The 20,060-nt window shown below is 40.2% G+C and overlaps 1 protein-coding gene across 2 annotated transcripts in view; it reads left to right on the top strand.

Annotated features, from left to right (window-relative positions):
* GKAP1 (G kinase anchoring protein 1) overlaps positions 1-20,060 on the top strand; it is a 232,528-nt gene that overhangs the window by 87,142 nt on the left and 125,326 nt on the right. The gene's annotated exons all lie outside the window — the stretch shown is intronic.

The raw sequence follows: 20,060 nt of genomic DNA, 5'->3' as shown, positions 1-20,060 counted from the left end.
TACATCTTGAAGACCAGTAGTGGGCTGTGGAGGGCCATGGTGTCATTTCAGTGTGATTTGGCGTGCCTCCAGCTCCTCACGCTGCTTCCCCCACTACCGCCATCTTGATTCTGAGAATTTCTTTTAGAATAAGTTTATTCTGTGGCCATGCTGGGGCTCTGTCGTACCAGCCACTGGACTTGGCACCCACTGCCCATCCCAGTGGCCCTGCAGGGCTGTAGTGGTGCAGGCTTGGCAGTAGGTGGCCAGTAGGTGTGACTCACTCATGTTTTTTCAAGAATCTTTGTCATCTTGATGCTGAGTTTCAGTCCATATTGAAGACTAGCCATCAACTGTTAAACTGGTGAGGAAGAACAGTGATGTCAGTATAGAGACTAAGGTACACCTGAGCTAGGTCATTGTCTTTGCAGTTACTTGCTGGTGTGCATCAGAAAGCTGAACAGTAGCTAAGAATGATGGAAAAATTAATGCCTTTGACTTGTGGTGCTGACTAAGAGTATTGAATATACCATGGACTGCTAGGAGAACAAACGGGTTTGTCCTAGAGAGGTTGAAACCAGGCTTCTCCTTAGAGAAGAGGATTTCTGAAGCACTTTCTGACATACTTTGGACATGTTGCAAGGAGGGACCAGTCCTTGGAGCGAGACATCATGTTTGGAATGGTAGAGGGACAGAGTGACTCAGTGACTGTAATGAGGATAGGTTTGTCAGAGACAATGAGATAAACTGAAGATAGAGCACAGTTCAGAGCTGAATATGAGTTGCAGGTCACTGCAATCCCAGAGGTGCGCGGTTCAAATCCACCAGATGCTCTGCTGAAGAAGGAGGAACAATTGCCTCCTGTACCAGTCAGATCCAATTTGAAGGTACACACATTAAAAAAAAAAAAAAAAAAAGAAAAAAAAAAGAGTTGCAGGTAACTTGATGGCACATAAGAAGAACAACAGCAATTAGTAAATGTTCTCATTTCACTTGAGCAACACAAATTCAAGCAGCCTCTGTTTTCCTCAATCATGTATCAGAGAGCTACAAATCAGCTTCTCTTTTAAGGATTCAGCAAGAACAGCGGAATATTTAACTGTGACATTTACCTTAGAGCTCTTCTGGATACACTTTGCCACAGTTTCTCTACAACTACAACCTCTCGACCACCATCACCAGAGTCTTGCCATCAGGGTCTTGCTCTCACCGGGGTCTTGCCCCAAATCTTGCTGCTTAGTGTGGGAAGCACTCTTTCTCTTGTCCTAGTCCCACATTTGTTGATGACTTCAAGACTGTGTGTCTGCAGTTAAGGTAGCTGGAGACCAAAGAGGGGCTAATGTAATGGCTAGAGTAGCCAACTTTTAAGCTAACACTGCAGTGTCTAATATCAAACCTATACCTAGAAGCTGTTGTCTGAACAGATCAAGAGACCATTCCATGGTTTAACATTAACAAAGGTATGTATCAGGGTTATATATTTATTCCATCTGTATGCTGAGCAAATTATTAAAAAAATCTGTACTCTGTGAAGAAGAATGTGGCATCAGGATTGGAAGAAGACCCATCATTACCTTTTGTTGCCAGATGACACAACCTTCTTGCTGAAAGTGAGGAGGACTTGAAACACTTGCTTAAAAAAATTAAATACTGCAGCCTTCAGTATGGATTTCATCTCAATGTCAAGAAAACAAAAATTCTTACCACTGGACTGATAGGCAACATCATGACAGAGGAAGAAAAGATTGAAATTGTCAACAACCTCATTTTACTTGGATCCATAATCAATGCCTTTGGTACCAGCTATCAGGAGACATATTGTACTTGAGAAAGTCTACAGTCAGGGACCTCTCCAAATTACTGAAGAGCAGTGATGTTCATTTGAAGACTGAGGTGTGCCTGATTCAGATCATGGCCTTTTCAATCACTTGCTATGCATCTGAGATCTAGATAGTGAATAAGGATGACAGAAGAAAAATTTATAGCTTTGAACTGTGGTGTTGGAAAGTAACATTGAATATCCCATGCACTGCCAAGGAAAATAAACATATCTTGGAGAAGGTGCAGCTAGAGTCCTCCTTGGAAATAAAGATGGCAAAGATTCATCTCTCAAGCTTATGTTACTCTTGTTGATTGCCATCGAGTCAAGCACGACTCATAGTGACAGTATGAACAAAAGACCTGAAGCCTTTGTACAACTATTGTCATTTATCAGAGTTCATAGAGTTTCCAAAGATATGTTGTTTAGGAACTGGATGCCACTCATAAAGGCTATTTCTAGGGAAGGTTGGGGGATGACAAAAGGGGAAGACCCTCAACGAGGTGGATTGATACAGTGACTGCAGCAGTGGTCTTAAGTGTGTCAGAGATTGTGAGGTTGGCAGAAGATAGGACAGGGTTCAGATCTGTTATTGATAGAATTTCTGTGAGTCAGATTCACCTCACTGGCACCTAACAACAGTGGTGTTCACTTGCTCTGTTCATACAAGAGCCTCTTGGTCTAGGATAGGAATTGTATAAGCATAATTAACTACACTGGAATTCCCATTCTTCTCAGTATTAGACACAATTTGTTATGGTGCACATATAATGTTACTGAAATGCCTTTGCATAGTCAGTAAAGCACAAATAGACACTTACCCACCCCCAAGAAATTAAGAGGCTTTTTTTTGCTTGGTCTGAGAGAGACACCCACAACTAGACATTTTTCTGGTATTCTTTGCTTTCTGCCAGGATGCATCTGACATCAGCAATGATTTCTCTGGTACCATGGCCACTTCTAAATTCATTTTGAACTCTGGCAGTTATCTGTGTACTGCTATTTTTAAATGATCTTCAGCAGTATTTTGCTTTCATGAGATAGTGATATTGTTTGATAATTTCCATATTGTGTTGGATCACCATTCTTGGGAATGGGAACAAATACAAGTCTCTTCCAGTAAGTCAACCAGGCAACTTTTCTCCAGATTTCTTGGCATAAAATGGTGATTACATCAAAATCTGCATCTGGAAACCTGGAGTTTTAGTCAAAATGTCTAGTCTTTTTTTTCTTTTTTCTTTTTTGCCAGTGGTTTAAGTGCAGCTTTAATTTCTTTTTTCTTCTTTTTTATACATTTTTTCCATTTTATTATTTTTTGTGTGTGTGTACCATCAAATCAGACCTGACTGGTACAGGAGATTGACCCTGCTTCTCCAGCAGAGCATCTGGTGGATTCAAACCACATATGTTTGGGATTGCAGTGCAGCTACTTGCCACTAGTCCACTAGAGCTCCCCTCCTTTTTTTAAAATTTTTATTGTGATTTTAATGAAAGTGTACAGAGAACTTGGATTTCCATTCATTCATTGTTGCACGTTTTCCTCCCTGCCCACTCCTCCTTCCTTGTTCACCACTGGCTACTTCCTGAAATATTTCACTGTCAGTCCTTTCTTTTTTTGTAAATTGATTCTCTGTATCCCCTGCATCTCATTTTGATGCTTCCTGGGTCATTCAAGATTTTGCCAATTGAATCTCTTAAGTATTTCAGTGTGAGGCTTGAATTTCTTTTTCAATTCTTTCAACTTGAGAAATGATGGGTGAATTATTCCCTTTTTATTCTCCAGTCTCTCTCTGCACATTTCATTATAATACTTTGTTTTCTCGTGCTGCCCTTTGAAATCTGTTCATCTCTTTTACTTAAGCATCTCTTCCATCTGTTTTGGCTTCTTGAGGCTCTGGTGCAATTTTTAGTCTCATCTAACATCCATTTTGGTTTTTTCTTTCTCCTCTTGTCTTTTGCTGCCTTCATAGATGTTATTATCTTTGATGTCATCACATAGCTCATCTGGTTTTTCTTTGATCAGTGATTTTCAGTGCCTCAAACCTGTTAAGATGATTTTTTAATTTAGGAAGGAGAGACTCAAGATCATATTTTGGCTCTTACACATGAATAATGACGGATGGTCTGTTCCACAGTCAGCACCTGGGCTGATTTTAACTGCTGATTCCTTTACAGATATAGTCCGTCTGATTCCTTTGCAATCTCTCTGGTGGATTTCATGTGTAAAGTTACCCTTTGCATTTTTTAGAAAAGGTATTTGTGAGGAAAAATCACTGAACGTAGAAAACTCATTCTCTTTTCAGCCTCATTTCTGTCACCAATTCTATACCTTGACTACATTTCCTTCCTCATTGTTTCCAATTTTTTAATTCCAGTCACCAGTTATTAACACATCTTGATTGCATGTTTGATCAATTTCAGACTGCAAGATTTGGTAAAAATTTTCAATTTCATGCACACCCAAGTTTATTGCAGCTTTGTTCACAATAGCAAAGAGTTGGAAACAAACTAAGTGCCCATCAACAAATTAATGACTAGAGAAGCTCTGGTATAGTCACACAATGGAATACTATGCTGCAATGAAAAACAAGGAACTCATGAAATATTATACAAAATCGATATCCCTGGAGGACATTATGCTGAGTGAAATATCTCAGTCACAAAAGGACAAATATTGCGTAGTGTCACTGTTGTAAAACGGTACTGACATTGGGGTTAAGGGGAGACAGGGGATAAATAATGTATACTGCATTGAAACAGATGAAGGAGAACTGTTTAAAAGTGATACATGATTAGGTATAATTATCATGACAGGAGTCCAGAATGAAGGCTGCATAGTGGAGTGGAGTTGGGGTGGGGGGGGGAGTGGGATTGCATAACAATGAAACAATTTTACTTTTCAAAGAGAAGAGTGAATGGGAGGGAAGGTGGGCACGGAGAAAAATGCAACAATGAATGAATGGAAATCCAGTCTCTGTAAACATTCATTAAAATTAATAAGGAAAATAAAAAAATTCATATTTTTAAAAAATGTTCAGTTTCCACCTTTTTTTGCCTTTAGTTGTTAGTGCATATATTTGAATAATTGTCGTATTAACAGATCTTTGTTCCTTTCATTGTTAAATTGTATTACATAGTGTGAAGAAAGCAAAATATGTTTATTGGGGGACATGTGGTTATTTCCATTTATTTACCATTAGGAATAAAGCCTTTTTAGCATTTGAGTAGCTTTTTTGAGAGATCTAATGCTCCTTAATATTTACTTTTTCGTACCCTCTGTGGAGCACCCCCTGAAGTCTAGTGGCAGTGTTGGTAGATGTTGTTGAGGTGGCTATAACTCATATCAACCCTATGAACAACAGATGTAAATTTTGCCTGTTCTGCACCATCTTAACGACCCCTGTCATACTCAAGCCCGTTGTGACAATCACTGTGTCTTTCCATTTCCTTGATGATCTTCCTTTCTCTCACACATTTTCTACTTTGCCATAGTGATGTGTCACTCCAAGGACAAACTGACGCCTGAAAACATGCCCAAAGTAAGACAAAATTTCACTATTCTGGCCTCTAAGGAGCACTCTGATTGCACTTACTTCAAGACTTTGTTCTTTGGTAGTTCATGGTTTATTCAGTGTTGCTTTGTTACATCAACTTCTGCTAATAATGACCCAGTGAACAGTAGCTCCAAACCCTCCCCTATCCAGAGCCAACCTTACTGTCTCCTAAACACCTAACCCTGTTCCCATGTCAGTCCATTTTATCCAGAGTCTTCCTCTCCTGTACTGACACTCCATCATTCCAAGCATGATGTCCTCCTCCAAGGATTGATCCTTCCTAGTAACATGCCCAAAGTATGTGAAACAGAGCTTTAAAATCCTTGCCTCCAAAAAGCAACTTAGTTTCACCCTCTTCAGAAGAGATCTCTTTGTTCCTTCGCAGTCCATACTGTGTTCAGTACTCTTCTCCAGCATGAGTACTCAAAGACATGGATTCCTTTTCTGTTATCCTTATTCATTATCCAGTTCTATGTTGCATAGTAAGTAAGTGAAAAGCCTATGGCCTAGGTCAGGCACACTTCAGTCTCTAGAGTGACATCATTGCTCTCCAGCATTCTGGAGAAGTCCTTGACAACCGACTTTCCTAATGCAATTTTTCTTTGGATTTCTAACTGCCAGTGCCAAGAGAGTTGATTGTGAAACTGAGCAAGATGAAATTGTTAACAATTTCAATCTCTTCTCCATCTGTCATGGTGCTGCCAGTTTGCCTAATGGTGAGAATCTTTGTTTTATTGGTGTTGAACTTCAATCCATATTGAAGACTGCAATCCTTTCCCTTCTGTAGCAAGCACTTCAGGCTCTACCTACTTAGTTTTGGTAAATGAAGTTGCCGTGTCATCTGCATAATGCAGGTTGTTGATGGGTCTTCCTCCAACCCTGGTTTCCCATTCCTTCTCATAAACTCCTGCCTCTTGAATGAACTCTTCCACATATAGATTGAAAAGGTATGGAGAAAAAAAAGAAGAAAGGTATGGAGAATGACACATCCCTGACACACTCCTTTCTGGATTTTGAACCATGAAGTGTTTCCTTGCTCTGTAGTAGTAGTGTTTCTTGGTCTGGCAACTGCTTCCTAGTTTCACATGAGCACAATTAAGTGTTCTGGGATTTCTATTCTTCTCGATGCTAGTTCACAGTTTGTTGTGGTCCACACAGTCAGATGCCTTTGTATAGTCAGCAAACAGAAATAGACATTCTCTGGTACTCTTTGCTTTCAGCCCGGATCCATCTGACATCAGCAGTAATATCTTTCATGCCACTGCCTCTTCTTTTTTTTTTTTTAAATACCAGAACGTTTATTGCAGAACTAAACAGTTGAATTCGTAAGATGAACTGGATGCTGCAAAAGCTGCCCGCATGGAATCCATGCCTGAATCTGTAGTAAACGATCTTTAGGTGCTTCATATGACCAGTACCTTTTAGCCTTTTAGCCTTGGCACTCCAGTTATACTTTCTCTTGTGCTTGGTGGGGTAGCCACACTTGTGCCACAGGTGGACTTCTGGAGGTGGTAGGCCTTGGAACCACAGTGGTGGCACAATGTGTGCATCTTATTGTGATGCTTTCCAAACGATGACGTTCCCTTCATCATCTAACTTTTGCTGCCGTGACCAAAGATAGCAGAAGAGAAGGTCGCCATTGCCTCTTAATCCAGGTTGAATTTCTGGACGTTACCTCTTGATATTGATTCCAGCTATTTTTTAATAATCTTTAGCAAAATTATACTTTCATGTGCTATTAATGATTCCGTATAATACATATAATGATATTATATATAAAAAACTTAATGATATTAGTGATTCAATAATTCTCATATTCTGTTGGATCACCTTTTGGGGGGTAATAAGAGTAAATACAGATCTTTTTCAGTTAGTTGACCAGGTATCTGTCTTCTATATTTGTTAGCAGAAACTGTTGAGCATATCCAGGATTGCATCTGTTCCCTGAAATACTTCAAATAGTATTCTCTTGATTGCCAGGGCTTTATTTTTTGCAGTGCCTTTAGTACTATTGGTTCTTGATTCTACTCTTGTTTCCTCAAATAACTGTGTTGACGAGTTCTTTTTTGGTGCATTAACTGTATTTCTTCCATCATCTTTTTTTATGCTTCCTGCATCATTCAAAATTTAGCCCATATAATCCATCAGTATAGCAGCTTACCTGTGGTGTGGGGGTAGCTGAAGTCCCCAGGTGCTGACCCCTCTCTTCCCTTCTGAAAATTCCTATTCCACGCCTTCCACGTGTGCCTAATGGTTTCCTGCGCCGCCTTGACCTGCCAGACCTTTAAGAAGGGAAGAGAGGGGCCAGCACATGGGGACTTCAGCAACATCCACCTCCACCTCACAAGGAGATGTGACCTAGAGGCCTGTCAGGTCAAGGTGGCTCCAGAAACTGATGGGGCCCTTGGGCCACAGGCCTTCAGGCTAGAAAACAAATTATACACCAGATCTACAGGACACATCACCCTTGCTAGGGAAACATTACCCCTAAACTCAAGAGACACTGGCCACAGCATAAGAAATGGTCAGCACCTGAAGTGTTTGGAATCATAGAAGCCCATAAAGCTTGAGATAAAAGCTATCAGATCTAGATCTAGGGCTGGACAACAAGAGATAGATGTTGAAGGGAGTGGGTAGGAGTGGAAGGGGATGCTGGTGGATGGTGGAACAGAGAAATAAGTAGGTTAAGATACTTGTGTCAAGGGCGGGGACAACACTGAAACTAATGGTTAATTCAAAAAATAGGAAATATCCTTCATCTGCTTTTTTCCATAAAATGTTTGTCTGTCAGATACTTTTATAAATGTGAGCATTCTGATTAAGACAGACAAGGAAGAAGGATTGACCATCCACTTCTGATATAGCAGGCCTCTGAAAACCCTGTGTACAGCAGAACACACTAGACTAAAAGATAGGGTAATTGAGACAGAGCTTTTAAGTATGGTAGTAAAAAGGAAGAGGAATAGCTGTAAGCAGACACTGGTGATTGGAAGCATGGAATGTGAGAACCATGAATGTAGGAAAATTGGATATTGTTAAGGAAGAAATGAAACACATAAATATTGACATACTAGGTATTACAGAGATGAGATTGGACTTGCATGGGACATTTTGAGTCAGATGATCATAAGGTCTATTACTCTGGAGATGAAAAGGTGGGGAAAAATGGGGTTGCTTTCATAGTTAAAAAGTCATTTCTAGATCCATCATGAAATACAATGTTGCAAGTGACAGAATAATACCCATACACGTATAAGAATGTCCAGTGGATACCACTGTCATTCAGATATATGTACCAACAGCTAGAGCCAAAGAAGAGGAAATAGAAAAATTCTACCAAACTTTTACAGGCAGATCGATCAAACATGCAATAAAGATGCATTAATAATGGGTGAATGGAATGAAAAAGTTGGGAACACAGAAGAAGGATCAGTAGTCAGAAAACATGGACGTGGTGACAGAAATGAAGCTGGAGATAGAATGATTGAATTTTGCAGAGTCAACGACTTACTCATTCCAAATGCGTTTTATAAAACACATAAACACTGGGTTATACACACGGATTTCACCTGATGGTATGCATAGGTATCAGATTGATTACATCTATAGGAAGAATCTCTGGAAAAGTTCAATATCAGCTGTGAAAACTAGGCCAGGTGCTGATTGTGGAACTGACCACCAACTACTCATATGCAAGTTCAAGCTTGACCTTGATTCTATCCCACCTGAATTTCAGAACCATCTCAGGAACAGGTTTGAGGCCTTGAACACCAGTGAGCGAAGACCAGATGAGTTGTGGGAAGATGTCAAGAATATCATCCAGGAAGAGTGCAAAAGGTCATTACAAAGACAGAGGAGGAAGAAAAGACCAAAATGGATGTCAAAAGAGACTGTTAATATTGCAGTAGAGTGCCGAGAATCCAAAGCAGAGTGAAGAATTCAAGATATTAAAGAGATGAACAGGAGGTTTCAAAAGTCAGCACAGGAAGACAAAGTAAAATATTACAATGAAATGTGCAAGGAGCTGGAGTCAGAAAATCAAAAGAGCCAAACTCGTCCAGCATTTCTTATGCTCAAGAAACTGAAGAACAAATTCAGACCTCGAGTTACTATACTTAAGGATGCTTTGGGCAGAATATTAAATGATCCAGGAAGTACTAAAAGAAGATGGAAGGAATATACAGAGTTACTGTACCAAAAAGAATTGGCAAACACAGAAGAATTTCATGAAACAACTTAAGAGCAAGAGCCTATGGTGATGAAGAAGTTCACTCTGCTTTGAAGGAATTGACAAAAAATAAGCTCCCAGGAATTGAAGGTATACCAGTTGACGTATTTCAGCTAATAGATGCCACCCCAGATGTGCTCACCAAGTTGTGCGAAGAAATCTGGAGAACAACCACTTGGCCAACTGACGAGAAGAGATCTATATTTGTTCCCACTCCAAAGAAAGGTGACCCAACAGAATGTGGAAATTATCAAACAATATCATTGATAACATATGCAAGCAAGATTCTGCTGAAGATTATCCATAAATGACTGGAACAGCACATTGCCAGAAATGCAGGCTGGCTTAAGAAGGTGTCATGGTACTAGAGACATTGTAGCTAATGTTAGATGGATCATGGCTGAAAGCAGGGAGTACCAGAGGAATGTCTATATTCATTGATTATGCAAAGGCATTTGACTGTGTGGATCATAACTAAATTGTGGCTGACTGTGAAAAATGGGAATCCCAGAACACTTGATCGTGCTAATGTGAAACCTATGCTTGGCCCAGGAGCCAGTTGTCAGGACAGAGCAAGGAAGTACTGCATGGTTCAAAATTGGAAAGGGTGAACCCCAGGGATGTGTCCTTTCTCCATACCTTTTCACCCTATATGCAGAACATATTAGCTGGGAGGCTGGGCTGTGTGAGTAGAAGAGTGGCATCAGAATTGATGGAAGATTCATCAGCAATCTGTGTTATGCAGATAACACAATCCTGCTTGCTGAAACTGAGGAGGACCTGAAGCACTTGGTTCAGAAGGTCAAGGATTGCAGCCGTCAATATGAATTGAGGCTCAATATCAAGAAAACAAAGATTCTCACCACTAGGCCAATTTGCAGCGTCAGGATCGGTGATGAAGAGATTGTGATTATTAACAGCTTTAGTTTGCTTGGCTCCACAGTAAACACTCTTAGCACCAGCAGCCAGGAAATTAAAAGATGTATTGTGATGGGAAAGTCTGCTGTTAGGGACCTCTCCAAAGTACTGAAGAACAGTGGTGTCACTCTGGAGACTAAGGTGTGCCTGATACAGGCCATGGTCTTTGCAGTCACTTGCTATGCATCAGAGAGCTAGACAGTGACTAGGGATGGTAGAAGGAGAATTGATGCCTTTGAACTGTGGTGTTGGAGAAAAGTATTGAATATACTGTGGACTGCTAAGAAAACGAACAGGTTCATCCTGGAGAGGGTTAAACCAGGCTGTTCCTTGGAGGCAAAGATTCTGAAGCTTTGTCTGGCATACTTTGGACATGTTGCAAGGAGGAACCAGTCCTTGGAGAGGGACGTCATGCTTGGGAAGGTGGAGGGACGGTGCAGGAGAGGAAGACCCTCTATGAGGCGGATTGATTTAGTGACTGGAGTAGTTGAAGGTGGGTGTGTTGGAGACAGTGAGATTGACACAGGATAGAGCAGGGACTAGGGATATTGTAAATAGGGTCACTTTGAGTTGCAGGTGACTCAATGGCACATAACAACAAGAACAACATTGCGATTTAAGACTTGAATTTGTTTAGTTCTTTCAGTTGGAAGAACACTAAGCATGTTCTCTTTTGTTTTTGTTTTTTAACTCCAGCTCCTTTCACATTAAAATATAATGCTTTTCTTTGTAATTTTGAGCTACCCTTTGAAATCTTCAATTCAACTTTCTGACCTCAGCATTCCTCCTTATCTTGGCTTCTTTTTGTTCCAGTGAAGATTTCAGCAACTTTTCTGACATCTTTTTTTAATCTTTTCTTTCTTCTTTGTCTTTGTATTGACCTTTTGTTTTCTTCATGGATGATGCCCTTACTGTCATTCCATAAATTGTCTAGTCTTCAGTCATTAGTGTTTAAATGCATCAAATCTATGCATAAGATAGTTTTTTATTTCACATTAATTACACTAAATATCATATTTTTGTTCTTTTGACTCAATTTTATTTAAATTCAGTTTCAACTAACAGTCCTTGACTTGATTTTTACTGCTGGCCCATGTTGCTGTGAGTCTTTATTCTGTCTGTATGTTATTTTTGTTAGGTGTTGTAGTTTTGCTTGTGACTCATAACGAACCTATGTACAACAGCTCTGAACCCTGCTCTGTCCTGTGCCAACCTTACTATCTCTGACACACCTACCCCGATTACCCCAGTCACTGGGTCAGTCCTGTCTTACACTATCTCCCCACCCTCTCAAGCATGCTGTCCCTCTCCAAGGACCGGTTCCTCCTTGTAATATGCCCAAAATATGTCAGACAAAGCTTCAAAATCCTTGCCTCCAAAGAGCATCCTGGCTTAACCCTCTCTAGGTTGAAACTGTTTGTTCTCCTAGTGTTCCATGATATATTTAATACTTTTCTCCACCACCACAGCTCAAAGACATCAGTTCTACTGTCCTCTCTAGTCATTTGTCCAGTTGTGGTGTGTTTTTTTTTTTTTTTATTTTAATGAAACTTTACAGAGACTTTGGATTTACATTCATTCATTGTTGCACACTTTCCTTCCTGCCCCCAGTTCACTTTTCTCTTTGAAAAGTAAAAAAAAAAATTCATTGTTATGCAATCCCTTCCCCCCTCAGTCCACTCCACTATGCAGCTTTCATTTTGGACTCTTGTTGTGACACTAATACCTAATCATATATACCTCCTAAACAGTTCTTTCCCTCATCTCTTTCAATGCAGTATACATTATTTATCCCCTCTTAGTTTCCCCCCAACTCTGATATCAGACCCACTTTACAGCAGTGGCATTATGCAGTATTTTTTTTTTCTGTGACTGAGATTTCACTCAGCCTAATGTCCTCCATGGGTCACCCATTCTGAATAATATTTTATGAGTTTCTTATTTTTCAATGCAGCATAGTATTCCATTGTGTGAATATCACAGCTTCTCTATCCATTGGGTTGTTTCCAGCTCTTTGCTATTTTGAATAACGTGTACATATATCTGCTTGAGTGGCAGTTCTCGTTTCTTTAGGATATATTCATTCCCAGTAGTGGAATTGCTGGGTCAAGTAGTATTTCTATTTCCAAGTTTTTGAGATAGCACCATACTGCATTCCATAGGGGTTGCACCATTTTACACTCCCACCAACTGTGAATAAGGGATCAGTTTCTCCACAGCTTCACCAGCATTTGTTGTTTGCTGCTCTTTTGAACTCTGCTACTATTCTTGGGCTGAGATATCTTATAGTTGTTTTGATTTTTATCTCCCTTATAGCTCGAGATTTTGAACATTTCTTCACGTGTTTATTCACCATCTGAATGTCTTTGGTGAATTGTTGTTTCATGTCCTGTTTCCATTTTGCTATTGGATTGTTTACCTTTTTCTTGTTGAAGTGCTAGCGTATTCTATATGAGTCCCTTATCAGATATGTCATTACCGAGTGTCTTTCTTCTGGTCTGTGGCTTTCCTTTTAACCCTGTTGGAGAAAGTTTTTTGTTTGGTTGGTTGGTTGGTTGGGATTTTTGTTGGGGGGTGTGGTTGGCAGTTTTCTTCCCCCCCCCTTTTTTTAATCAATCTTAATGAAAGTTTACAGAGACTTTTTTTTATGTGCATAGGAATTTGATTCTTAGAAGGTCCCATTTGTCTATTTTATTCTCTGCTGGTTGTAGGTTTTTCAGTATGCTTTGAAGACTGTTTATGTTGTGGATTATGCCTTTCAGAGTTCTTCCAAGCTTTTCTCTGATGAAGTTTGTAGTCCTTGGTTTTACTTCTAGGTTCTTGATCACTTTGACTTGGTTTTTGTGTATGATGTGAGATGTGGGTCTTCCTTAAATTATATAGATAATTTTCCAATTTTTCCAACGCCATTTATTAAAGAGGCTTTTGTTTCCCCACTTAACTGATTTCATCTTCTTGTCAAAATCAGTTGACTATATGTAGAGGAGTTGATTTCTAGGTTCGCAGTTCTATTCCATTGATTCATGCATCTCTCAGTGTACTATGCTGTGTTGACCACCACGACTGTGTAGTAGGGTTTGAGATCAGAAAATGAGATGTCTCCTACCTTGTTCTCTTTTTGAAGACAACATTAAAATAAGATAGGATGGCATTAAAAGAATCAACATACATATGTTGCCCTGTAGGACCAATGAGAAAAGAGGCTACTTGCTCACAGATACGGTATGTGCCTCACTACATTTCCCCAGTAGCTTGTTCCTGGATGAACCATTTCCATTTTAACACAGACCTGATTTGGGCACCTTCGTCTTTGTTAGTGTTTCTCCAACATCATGACATGATGGTTATTTCAGGTCTCATAAAAATGTTATATGCTTCTGTCATTGAAACAATCTCAGCTAATGCCCATTAACAGGCAAGCAATTGTCTTTCAAATGGTGTTGATCATACAGTAGCATCAGGAAATTTTCTTGTCTAGAATCCCAGTGGTCACAACAGGACAGCCTTCTTAGGTTTTTGCCATAAAGTCCAATCTGCATCAGCACAAGTGGCAGATACCTCAAGAATCATGTCTGAATGTGAATCATAAAGGCCTAGAGGCAGGGAGAATGAGACTGCTTTCTGTATCAGCCATAGCTTGCCGTTGCTCAGATTCCTATTTAAACAATTTTCTTCTGAGTAACATTATGGATGGGAGCTAACAGTATTCCAAGATGTGAGATACGAGTCTTCCAGAATCCAAATAGACCAATGAAATGTTGGACCTCCTGTTTAGTTTTGCAAGTAGGTAGTGACAGCAGCTTGTTCTTAGTTGTATGTGGAATGTCACAGGTAGTTCCTGCCCAGGTTAGTCCCAAGAATTTTACTATTTGGGCTGGGCTCTGAATTTTTGTTGGACTTATCAACCAGCCTCTGTTCCTCATCTGGGTACCCACTGTTTTAAAATCATCCCAAGCTTGTTCCTCGGTGCTTGATATTAACAGGATATCATCAGTGCAGTGTTTAATTACACTGGATGTTTAATTACCAGGTCCAAGTCTCTTTTAACCAAGCTAAATGTATATTGTGATCTTTCCCATGGGAAAACAAACTGTGGCTGACTGCTTTTGGAGATTGGAATTGGGGGGGGGAGCATTTGCAAGATCACTGACTAACAGTCTCCTTTTGTCTGCTGTATTTTCTGTACTGCATTATTCCATAGATAGGGATGTGTTGTAATTAGTGAGACTGGCTCAGGACAGGGCAAGTTTCAGAGCTGCTGTACTCAGGGTCGCTATGGGTTGCACACGACTTGTCAGCACATCATTACAACATTCCTTAATCCACCCTGAGCACAAACGTTACTTATTCTCTTGTTTGCCATTTTTTCTTCACAGACATATGTTACAAAGAGTCTGAACCTTTGTAGCTAATCCCATTGTCCTGACATCAGTTGTTTTCATAATTCATCCTGCTAAGGTAAATAGGAGATTATTTATGAGAAGTGTCAGGTCAGTGTCCCAAATGCTTAACCAACTGTATGTATCCATGATTTGTAACATGAGCAGCTCAATTCATGGCTTAATTCCCAATTCCTCTATGTTCCTTGGGTTCAGATTTGCTGAAAGTTCTCCCAGAGACTGAGATGCCTCAGAGGAATGACTCACATGACCATGGGTATGTGGACTGGTTTTAGAGAAACTGGCACAGCTAGATGGGACAGTGGATGATATAGTCTGGTGCTTTAGAGACTAGTGAGAAACTGGAAGCTGTGCCAGGTGAGTGAGCTTTTCCAAAGCAAAAAAGTATCTGGTGCTGAGGTCTCATGAGTTTATATACCCCTCTGGTAGAGTGGGGCTTGTATCCCATCTTTATATTCTTCTTCCTTGATACAGTAATTACTTCAGCACAAAATAAACAGCTAATCATTGGCTAGAAAAGACATCTGAACAATAAACCTTAGACACCCAGAATAGGTCAGGTTGAAAGAAACTTAGCAAAGATGCAAAAGATGTAAACTATATGAAGATTTAAACTCTCTAATCAACCAACTGGACTTCGTGGATATATTCTTGGGACTGTACTCTTATTTTCTTTCCAAGCGCACATGCACATGCTCTAGAATTAACCACATATGCAGACACAAAGCAAGCATCAACAAATTAAAAAACACTGAAATAATACAAAGTATCATCTCAGACCCCAATGCCATAAAACCAGACATTAATGACAAGAGGTTAAAGCTTACAAAGCCACCCGCATGGAAGCTAAATAACATCCTGCTGGAACATGATTAGGTTATAGAAGAAATAAACAGTGACATTAAGAAGTTCCTCAAAACAAATGATAATACAACATGTCAAAATCTCTGTGATACACCCAGGGCAGTCCTCAGGGGATTGGTCATAGCAATAAGCAGACACATAAAAAAGGAAGAAAGAAGCAAAATCAGTGACATAACTCAACACTTCCATCAAATAGAAAAAGAATAGCAATATAACCCCAAAGCCTTTAGAAGAAAGGAAATTTTCAGGACAAATGCTGAAATCAGTGAGATAGAAATCAGAAAAACAATTGAAACCATCAACAAGACCAGGAGCAGGCTCTTTGAAAGGCTTAATAGACAAGCCATTGGCAAACTTAACAATAAGAAAAGAAAGACACAAATAACTCAGTAAGGAATGATAGAGGTGACTTAACAACAGAACGAGATGAAATGACATTTTAATAATGAAAAAATATGAAAAGCCATACTCTGATAAATGTGAAAACCTAGAGCAAGTGGACAAATTCCTTCAAACTCATGCCCTACACAGATTGTCGTTGGCAATGTAGAGCACTTGACCAGACCCATCACAAAAGAAGTAATTGAGCAGGTCATAAAATTACTCCCCCTAACAAAAGTCTTGCAAAGATAACTTCACCACTGAATTCAACCAAAGATTCAGAGACTTATCATCAATTCTACTTAAATTATTTCAAACAATAGAAAAAGAAGGAGCATTCCCAGAGTCATTCAGTGAAGCAAGCATAATCCTAGTAGCAAAACCAGGCAAAGATATTACCAAAAAAGAAAACTACAGACCAATAACTTTGATGACTATAGAGGTAAAAATCCTTAAATCCTGGCAAATAGAATCCAACAGTACATTCTAAAAGAAAAGATTCATCATGACTAAGTTGGATTTGTAACAAGTATGCAAAGAGAGGGTTCAATACAAGAAAAACAATCACATCAGCAAAACGACATGATCCTGTCAGTTAATGCAGAAAAAGCCTTTACAAAATCCAGTCTAACTGAAATATTGCCGGAATTTGACCTCTTGGCCAGCTACAAGCTCTTTAAATGAAGCAAGGAAGACCTGCTTGTCTGCAGGGAGTGTTGACAGAGACAACAGCCTCTTCAGGGTCAGTTCTGAATGTAAAATGTTCCTCTTTTACAACAAAGTGTTCTCTTTCTTACAAGGTAGTGGTAAGGGTCTCTTGTCTATTAGCTAGTTTTACATACATTGTAATTGGTTACTTAATCCTTTTGGGCAATGGGGACAAGTACACAAAGATTAAAATCATAGCTTAGTTAAAATTCCCTCATTAGATTACTGGGCAACCAACCCCCTGATTCTGGGCCAGTTGTTCTATTGTTCATTGCTGAACTTGTCTTTCCATTAATATGGTAAAACCTGCCACTGCTTCTGGGGGGTCATCTGCTAACTAAGTTTCCTTTTTGTTTAGTTTGTGTCTTCTTGGGCCTTGGCCTATCTTATTCCACTGTTTTGAGCTAAATAGCTCAGTTTTGTATTTCAGAGCCAGATTCTATATAGGGGATAAGAGGACTCTGGCTTAATCCTTTCAGATTGTTTAGTGGGTATAATAGGCCTTTTGAATAAGGTGGAGGAGGAGACTGCTTGGAGAGATCTGTTTCTCTGAGCCACTAAACCAGTCCTGAAGCACATGGGATAATATAGCATCTAATTGCAATTAATACGCCTATCACAATGATGAGGTAAGGACCTCTCCATTTACCAAATCACCATTCCATTAGGTTAGAGAAAAGGTCATCTATCCCAGAGTTTTCAGCTAATTCATTGGCCAGAGTCATCAGACCTTACAGAACAATGATCATGGTGCCATCTGGGGCAGTATTGGGAATAAAGGTGCAACATTGAGTCTCTATTGAAACACATAACTCCTCCTTTTTCAGCAAGTAACATGTCTAAAGCAAATCGATTTTCCCAGGCTAATAGACTAGTAGGGCCTAATTGTTCTACTATGCCCTTTATAGCGTCTCAGTTGTAATTAACAATTCTCTGCTGGTTTTATAATATATATAATAATCTAGCCTACATTTTTTTTGATAGTTGGCCCCCAAGAAAAGCTGGTGCAGATCCTGCTGCTGTCTGATTTCTAGCTTTGAACTCATCTAGTACCCTTCTCGGAATTCCGATTGATTTCATCAGTATAAATGTGGGGGGTCAAATGATCCATGAGGCGTGTGTATGCTTCTCCTTTTCAAGGTTTCCTACATGGAATTTGAAGATGACCTGAATGCCAGGGTAAAGGGGATGGATGTCCACTTGAACTAGAGCACAAGTACCACTCCAGTTTACCAGCAAGACTTAAAATAATTATTTCTGACAATATCACCAGAGTGTCAGAGTCATGGTGGACTGGTTGAACTGTATAAATGGCAGATCTTCACTGCATCCCATTAGCTTTCTTAGGAATGTCAAATTCTCCCCAAACTTGGAAAGACATGAGGTGAAATTGTTGTTCAGAGTGGTAGCCTGATGGTCTTCAGAAGCTCACCCAAATGACCTTTACCCTCAGGGAATAGTAGTGATAATGATTGGCAACTTGTGCTGTCCCACACTGTAGGAACTTGGAACAGTGCAACTATATACATGCCTGTAAGGTCTAAGGACCATCCTGGCAGGAAGGGGACAATTTGAGTCACTGGTATCCTGTCACACACACAAAACAGTGCTTTTATTGAAAGTGCGAACAGAATATTTGATCCACTGTAACCAGGCATTTGTATCTTCATATTCTGTTTCTATCACCAGGGTTTGAGCTGTATTTTTTTCCTACAACTGTTTTTGCTTGGCAGGATCATTAGGATCCGAGGATGGCTCTTTAGAGTTAGGAAAACAGGAAGAGGGGTAAGAGTACTCTGCAGATCGGGATTCTGGCTTGGATTGACAATTTGGAGAGCCATAGTACCTATTGGATCTCGTCCCTAGACCATATCACCATTGGTGGGGGCTTGGTCCATGGCCACTGGATCAGTGATAGAAAAATGGGGTTGCGCTAAACCCTGAACTGTAGAGAGCTTGGCTTTAATCTGAGGGCAGCCTCCTTTGGTTGTCCATCCCCTCCATCCAATTGTCCAGTGAACATATTAGCCATATTAGCAATGGTCATACAGCGAACATTCTGCCATGGAGGCATAACAAGAGTCCGACTTAACAGTGTTCTTCCCCCAGGAGATAATTTTGTTTATGAGTGTAAAAGGACATAGGCATTTCTCATAAGCTTAGCGCTGCTGCTGAGCATAGCAATCTCCACAATCCCATATGAGGCAAGTACCAAACTGCAAAACAATGGGGTTATGAGAGGTTGTCACATTCAAAGTTAAATGTTTTCCCTGGACCAAGGCTACACTCATATGAGTAAATAGTATGTATAGTAAGGTTGTGCTCATCAGAGTGTGTGTGTGCATGCGCGTGCACGTGTGTGTGTGTGTGCATGTGTTCTCTCTAGGCTATCCAGCACCTAAAACACACAAGGCTCCCAATACAAAGATTTTATATTAGTGGAACTAGCCCAAGGCTTAGCCAGGCCCTGTGGGTGAGAATGCTGCCAGTTAGAATTATTAGGGAGAGCACAAGAGTGACTAAGGGTAACAATACATGGTAGGTAGTACAGAGATGGGTGAGGGAAGGGCCAGTTCTCATTGATCACCAAGTGATGGAGAGTCCTTAAAATGACTGGGAAAAATCTCAAGGATCTTAGACTTTGGTAGTGCATGGGCCAGTCTAGTCACCTTTCAGGGTGATTGTTGCAGGGCTTGATGATCCTTAGACTTCATCTATGCATAGACCAGTCAACTTCTGGTGGTGAGTGGGGCAGGGCTCATCGATTGCTGGAGGATGGTCTTGCAGGCTTGATCAGGCCCCAGAGTGGGCTTCCATACATCTGGTGCTATTCACTTTAGTCACGAGTGATGGATGCAAAGGGGATGTCTTCCACCTTGGATGCAGTAGGGGCGTGGCAAGGATAACAGTGGCCCTTTCCAGTGGGCCTAAAGGGGGCATTGCTCCAGTCTTTGACCCCAACCTGGTCTCCCAGAGGAAAGAAGTGAACTGGAGTATAAAGGATGATAGGTAATCATTCCCTTACCCGCATAGTAAGAATTGTGCTAATTTTCCCTAATGCTTCTAGCTGCTGATGCAATTCTACTTTACCTATTCTACTTTACTCATCTCCAGATTAGATGGAGGGCTGGTGAAAGGGAGATAGATGTGAAGGGAGGGGGTAGAAGTGGATGGATATCCTGTGGGATGGTGAAGCAGGAAATAAGTGC

The sequence above is a fragment of the Elephantulus edwardii genome, unplaced genomic scaffold (assembly GCF_000299155.1).
Source record: "Elephantulus edwardii isolate Elephantulus edwardi_28Jun2011 unplaced genomic scaffold, EleEdw1.0 scaffold00353, whole genome shotgun sequence".
Classification (NCBI taxonomy): domain Eukaryota; kingdom Metazoa; phylum Chordata; class Mammalia; order Macroscelidea; family Macroscelididae; genus Elephantulus; species Elephantulus edwardii.
Note: the sequence above shows the minus strand (reverse complement) of the source record. Positions and strands in the feature narration are given on the sequence as shown.